The 6,959-nt window shown below is 40.3% G+C and overlaps 1 long non-coding RNA gene across 1 annotated transcript; it reads right to left on the reverse strand.

Annotated features, from left to right (window-relative positions):
* Window positions 1-611: 611 nt before the first annotated feature.
* LOC118168303 lies at window positions 612-5,746 on the reverse strand. The gene is made up of 2 exons (XR_004751481.1): window positions 5,317-5,746; window positions 612-1,992 (listed from the first exon to the last, which is right to left on the reverse strand). It is a non-coding gene; the product is annotated as an uncharacterized LOC118168303 (long non-coding RNA).
* Window positions 5,747-6,959: the final 1,213 nt, after the last annotated feature.

The raw sequence follows: 6,959 nt of genomic DNA on the forward strand, positions 1-6,959 counted from the left end.
CTCACAAAAAGAAAGCTCTCCTTTTATCCAGGACATGTTTTCACAGATCTCTTCCTTCAATTTAAATTTGGGAAGATAAAGCAAATAACAAACACACACACACACACAAATAAAAACTGGAAGATAAAGAAAATATAACTCCTTGACCCAAAACACAAACACATCTTACATCAAAACCAAAGATTCGAAGATAGGAATAAAGTCTGCATCTTAATTATCTATAAGAACATTTCTATGTACATGTTTAAATGCTACTTAGATTATACCTTAAATAGCTATTGCAATTATACTAAGTAATTCTTATTGATACACATCACATTATGCAATCTCTTTATATTTGCACATCTATACAATACATTTTGTTGCAACACATTTACTTGTGAATAATCTTTATTACGGCCAAACCTATTAGTGTTTATTGAGCCAAGATGAAATGGCACTGCAGTATGAATTTTAAAAGTTTGGAGTACAGCATATAAATAGCAAGAAGCAAGGTGCAAGGCTTCCTTCCGGATTATTCATTATTTGTATTACCTCAAAGCTGACACAGATTGGGCTCTCTTTAATTTTTTTTATGTAGTGACTGTGCCTTTTTTTTTTCTTTTTAAACTAAGTGTGAGGTAGTACTGAACCCAGATCTCCAGTTTAATGCTCAGTGGAATTCAGCCTTCCCTCTCCACAGATCTCAAGATCTCATTACTTCCTTTAGATTTCCAAACATACTCCTCAGACAATATGATTTCCAGAAAAGAGACACACGATCAAAAATAACATCTCTTAAAAAAAAGAGGTCATCCTAGAGATATACTTAGTTGCAAGGTTTGACAAAGATTCATGTTTAAAGAAGCAGCAGCCATCAGTATTCAAAGGCAAATACAGATAATCCAAGTACCATCTGCTGAATTAAAATGCAGCCATAACTCTGCTGTATCAAAAATAATCTCATGACTTCTCCATCGTCCTACATAGATACTTATAGGTAAGATACAATGCATGAAAACAGACAACTTCAAAAGATCTTCTCAGAGAGCCTGCAAACAAATCAGTTTTTAACACTACTTTATTCAGTTTATGCACCTTCCTAACTTTTTTTCTTGTAAAAACATAGTGTTTAAACCACTTCTGAAGCCACTGAACTCCAAATCTTGACATTCTAGGGAAGAAGAGGACATAAGAGATAAAAACGAGAAAAATGACACAAAGCATGCAGAGCTCCCCCAACTACCAGACTTGAATGCTTTTAAGCAAGTAATGCGAAGTCTTCCAGACAATTTCTATCTTGTTTCAGACAACAGTCATGTTTGATACAGTCATGATCTCTAAGCCAAAATCTCCATGACAGAACACGCTCCAACATATAATGACTGAAACACCATGACAATTTCAATATACACTGATTTACAATTTCTATCCAAAACAGTGAATTTTCTTTTGATCCCAAAGACTTGGAGAGAGTTACCTGAAGAGAAAATGAAAAAATTGTTTCTTATACAGCTACTGCTTTTTTGCATTTCTGCTCGTTGGTCCAAACTTCTATTTTAGGCACGCAAGTCTCTGGCTTATTTTGTATTTCAACTGAAAACCTCATCCCTTAAAAACTTTTTTTAATTAGCACTGCTTTCAAGTTGCATAATCGTTAATTAGTTGTTCACTGTTAATTTTAAGTTTGCTGGCACAGTGCTTCAAGACTTTACAACAATACAAATCAGGATGCAGAGGGCTATTTATAATGAGATAAATCTAGCAGACCAGACACGCTCAGCAGTGAGGGGAGCAGCATACTTCTGAAAAGAATTTCACTAATAAATCGTACAAATTACAAACTCGGTAAAAATAATTACATTAATAGCAAATAATATAGATCAACTTATTCAAGTTATTATGATTTATACTAATATACTGTAGTAGCAGTCACACGTCCTAATCAGGATTGGGTCCAACAGCATCAACTGCTTTTCAAACACAGAGAAGAGAGGCCTTCTGGAAGGGGCTCTAAACATAAAGAAAGAGCAACAAGTGACAAATTAGATGCAGTGCAATAGTTCACATAGTGGGACTCTTCTTCTCATGAAGAAACAGCGTGGCAAATGGCATGAATGTGACACGCAACATACACAAGGAAGAGATATTAACATAGGGGCAGAAGAGTCACAGATCCATGCCTGCAAACACAAGGATCTGAAGTATAATATAGCAGCTCCTGTGTGGACTTCTAAAAGGCTTTTCCTTGGAAAGAGTAGGTTTGAGAAGACAGTCATTTTTGATGTAGAATCTAAATGATGGGCAATAAAGGCTGAAAATTTGGGTACTGAATGTGGGAATTTGGTATAAAACATATGAAAACAGCCAGGAACACCAGGATAATAAGATATCTAAAAAGGTCAGTACTAAATTGTGAAAAGCCTTGAATGACAAGAGTCAGATGCAGAAGTGGGGGGAATGATCACGGGGTAGATGTGCCAAAAATAATGAGAAAGGAAAACAATTCCATCAGTTGTACTCTGAACTGATTTTCAGAAGACAAAATGATTAGAAGAAACATTGAAGGGCATATTATACAGAAAGATATCTGAATGTGCTAACACAATATAGACGTAAGTGACTGGAAGACTGAAGCTCGTTAATAAGGAAGGAAGAAGAGCTTAGGGTAGGACAAACACGTCAATCCTGAATTGCTGGAACCTGATATCAACAAGAGATAGCAGAATATCCATGCTGGAAGACCAACACAAGTTCGAACTGAGCAGAAAACCTGCAATTGAACAGTATATGCTTTAGATTGAACTTTTACTTCATTATTTAACTTTTTGACGCGCAACTTTTCTTGGTATCTCGCAGTGATGAAAATCTGCCTTCTTTACTGCCATACAAAATCCACTGTAAAAGTGGGAAAGTTTTAGCTTCAGTGGCTTTTACAGATTCTTACAGATTCACATACGTGTACTCTTCTGAATATCAGTATTTAATCTGTATGTTTGCAAGCAGCTCTAACTTCCACACTGTAAATATCAAAGCCAACAGAAAGCACTCTCCTGAATATCATTTCATATGTCTGGTACAAAAGAATGCCCACACAGATGTGAAATCCCCGTATAGATTGAATGGTGATGCAAGCAGTCAACAGTTTGCCATTCGTTTGAACTGTTCATGTTCTCATTGACACTGCAGTCTGCACCGCCTGTGTTGCAAACGTGAGTATGTGTTAGCTGCCCTCAGAGTCTGTAACTTCCATCAATTATCTTTAACTTCTTTTAGCATAAAGGCCTTTCAAAAGACTTTTGCCAAAGCAGTTTTAAGTACTGTAGAGTGGTGGCTAGAATACTGTCACAACTGTCTTTGCTGGGTATAACTAAATAAAAGACTTATGGATAAATAAAGACTTACTTCTCCAAAATTAACATTTTAATAACCATTCATTTCTAATACTTCAAATATCAACACACAAATAGAGACACAAATGTGCTAAACTTACTAAATTGTAAGACACTACCAAGTGTATGTATGTTACTCCCTCTACTGGAAGACATCCATATACTTATTCTCCATACTGCAATTGCCAGCCTACAAAGTCCACACATACTATTTTTGTCTCAAAATTGATCTTTTATTATTTATGATCAGCTTAACTACATAAAATGTCCATCTACAACGCATTCATTTGCTTAACCCAAGATTAATAGGCAAACAGATGGAAGGTTTTCTTCTCCCTTCCCTGCAGTCTCACCTGCTCGCGGAAGACAGCATTCAAAGTACCATCCTGCTTTATCATGCAGAGTTATGCTTTAGGTAGCCCCTGTGTGGGCATGTGAAAAGGACATTATTCCTGAGGCCTATCCAGGAAATAATGTGTTTCTAAACTTTCATTAAGCAAAACAGCCATACTTTCTCCCATGGGACTACCTCTGCAATAGCTCACTTGATGAACTCTTGAAGGCATTTTGATGGTGATATATAGTCTTGAATATTCTACTATAAAATTCTAAGAACCTTTTTGCTATTTAATATGACCCTGGAGCTTACAAAAACAGCCAAGCATTAATCCAAGATACCTGTGCAATTACAAGAATTAAACCCAAAATATATTGACAGCATTCCCTCAAAAAGGCAAGGCAGTAACTCTATAATGTCATCAACTTAATTAGAAAATATCATGACCAAAACCACAATTTGTTGTGCAGTAAAGAGGCTACCGCTAATTATGTATTACAAGAAGGAGAAAATTTTTAGGAGTTCTGAGAATTGGAAATCTCAGAAACCCATAGTATAAAGGTCGAATTACAGTCGAATGGCTCTGCTACAGCCTTTGCACTCCTAGTCATCTTCTTTATCTAATCTCTGTATTTCTAACTTCTGATTCTTGTGGCAACGTTTTCTGTATTCAGTACGTATTTTGGTTTGACTGATGCATTAAAAAGGCAACACAACACCCTAAGCATGCTGCAAAAATTCCACCAGGTGGCACCTAAAGACAGCATGACCCACTGCTTTAGCGTTAGCAGCACACAGTTGTTTGTATTGTAAGGTAATAAAAGGAACCTTTATGCCATGATTTTAGCATCTAGCATACAAAATCATGAACCAGTGTGATTCACTAATACACATTTTAAGAAAATGGAAACATTTGTAACTTTTATATTTGATACCAAACAATGAAAGACAACAACGAATAAGCTAAACAAATTTAAGATTGGGCTTTAAAATCACAAGAACCTTACTCGTTTTCTAGCACCCCACCTTGTTCATCTATATGTATGCACTTACACTTTGATATACTTGTGTTTTGTTTTTTCCTAACTAAAACTAAGCAATAACATTTTATGTATTTATATTTAATTTTTACAGAGGTGATGAAGCAATGGTGTACTAGACAGTGCAACACCAAGACAACAGTTACTATAAAATGTTGACCACGGTGATAGAAAAGGCTTGGAGAAAACAAAAGTCCAAATCCAATTATTTGAACTGTTATTAATTTAAAAGTATGATAATATAACCCCAAAGTGAATTTATCAGTAAAAGGAATCTAAACTAGATTTGCCTGCAAGGAGCATAAACAGACTGAATTCAAATACAACAGAATAATGTCTGTTAAGGTATTTTTTTGTTTCACGCTCACAGATAAACAGAAACTTACCTTAGGATAGGTTAAGTGGAAGCACTGGGCTTCCTGTTGGTTTTAAAAGTAAAACTCCTTGCAAATTCTGCAGAAGCACTGTTTTTGCTTTCAAATGCTACTCACAAAGGCCTAGATAAGGGGGGATTATTGACTTTTAGTGTACACCCCCTCCTCCCCCCGGCCCCCAAAGTGACACTTACAGTTGCTGTGTCCATTTAATGCTTGAATTCTCTCCTCATGTTGTCACAGAGGAATCAAATATACTGGTAGTTCTTCTCTAATCCATTAAGAATGGAAAAATATGCGTTATCAGACTTATTTCAAATATGCAAATTGTATATATCACAATCAATTTTGCTTCTAATAGCACATTCCCTAACAGTGCACATGAAAATAAAATGCTGAAGGACTTCCATCACTCTCTCTGCTCCTACAGCTTTTCAAGGCACTGACTGTGACTCTCGTGATAGCCAAGGTCTGTAGATCTGCTAAATTTCAAAAACAAACAAACCAAAACAACAACGAAAACCACCATTCACATCACTATCAGCTCACAGCACAGTGCACTGCACCTAAGTATATGGAAGCCTGCTTCTAGAAACAGGCACTATCAAGCTTCCCATTTTATGCAAGGAAAAGCTTTAAAAACACAATTCACTCCAGGGCACGTAGCAGTCCCTCAGGGCTGGGTATTGCTGAAGTTTGCTCAGGCCTTCAGTGGCACTGCTGTGGGATTTTCACTTCATTTTAAGTGAATTCACTGCTCACATGTAACCTCCACTGCTTCTACAGTCACCACTTGGCTGCCAACAGTGTTGGTACAGCACCTCTCTTGTTAGGATTGTCCAGAACACCTCAAAATGCCTCAAAATCTACCTGGCTGCTCTCCTGCAGGAAGCCTGATGGTCTTTTTGGCCTGCTTTGGGCTCCCGAGCAGGCAGCAATGCCTGGGGCTGGGGAGGAGGCGGGGGCGGGAAACGTCCCCTGGAAATACACTGAAGGTAAAACAAACGGTTTCCTGTGAAACTGCAGCGAGCCAGCCAGGGCTACAATAGGTCTCATCCCCAAATCCAAACGAAATCACAGGTTTTCATGGAAGACAAAAATCCTGAGCACCTGGCACGGTGGGCCTGAGCCCTACGCGAGGACGCGCCCTGCAGACATTTTGTCTCCTCAGAGGCGTCACCCCATCCTCAAAGCCCGGATCCCCACTGGCGTGCAGCTTGAGGGCTGTCCTGTTCAGAACAACACTTTCCTCAGTTCTTTTAACAAACGCTACTTTCAGGGGCTAAGGCAGCCCTGCAACACCCCGCCACAGGCCCACAAACCCGACTGCTCGGTCAAACACCCAGCCCTCTGCAAGCAATTTCTGTCACGATGCTTGAGCCGAACTCGTGCTCTACACGCTTACACCCGTGTCTCAAACGCCCTTGGGAGCCTGTGCCACAGGAAAGAGACGCAAATTACGCTGCAAATTTACAATTACGCTGCGAACCTGCCCGCTGCCTTCACTCTCCACTAAGAATTCTTCCATGCCCCCGGGAAGCGCGGGTTGCCGCGGAGGGCGGCGGGCGGCCCCTCACGGAGGGCGGGCGCCTTACCGGCACTGCCGGGCCCCGCAGCGCCCCGGCGTCGCTCCTCGCGGCTGTGCAGGCGCTTGCAGGCACCGGCCGGGCCCGCCCCGGTACCCACACACGGCCGCCGGGCGCGCGAGGACTCGCGGCTCGACCTCCCCCGGCGGCCGCTGAGGGGAGCCGAGCTCCCCGCCGACATGGGGCGAGGGCAGCGTGCCGGCGCGGCGCCCGGCATGGAGGGCGGCCGGTCCCGGCCGAGCCGACTCGAG

Source organism: Oxyura jamaicensis, chromosome 5, assembly GCF_011077185.1.
Source record: "Oxyura jamaicensis isolate SHBP4307 breed ruddy duck chromosome 5, BPBGC_Ojam_1.0, whole genome shotgun sequence".
NCBI classification, from domain to species: Eukaryota; Metazoa; Chordata; class Aves; order Anseriformes; family Anatidae; genus Oxyura; species Oxyura jamaicensis.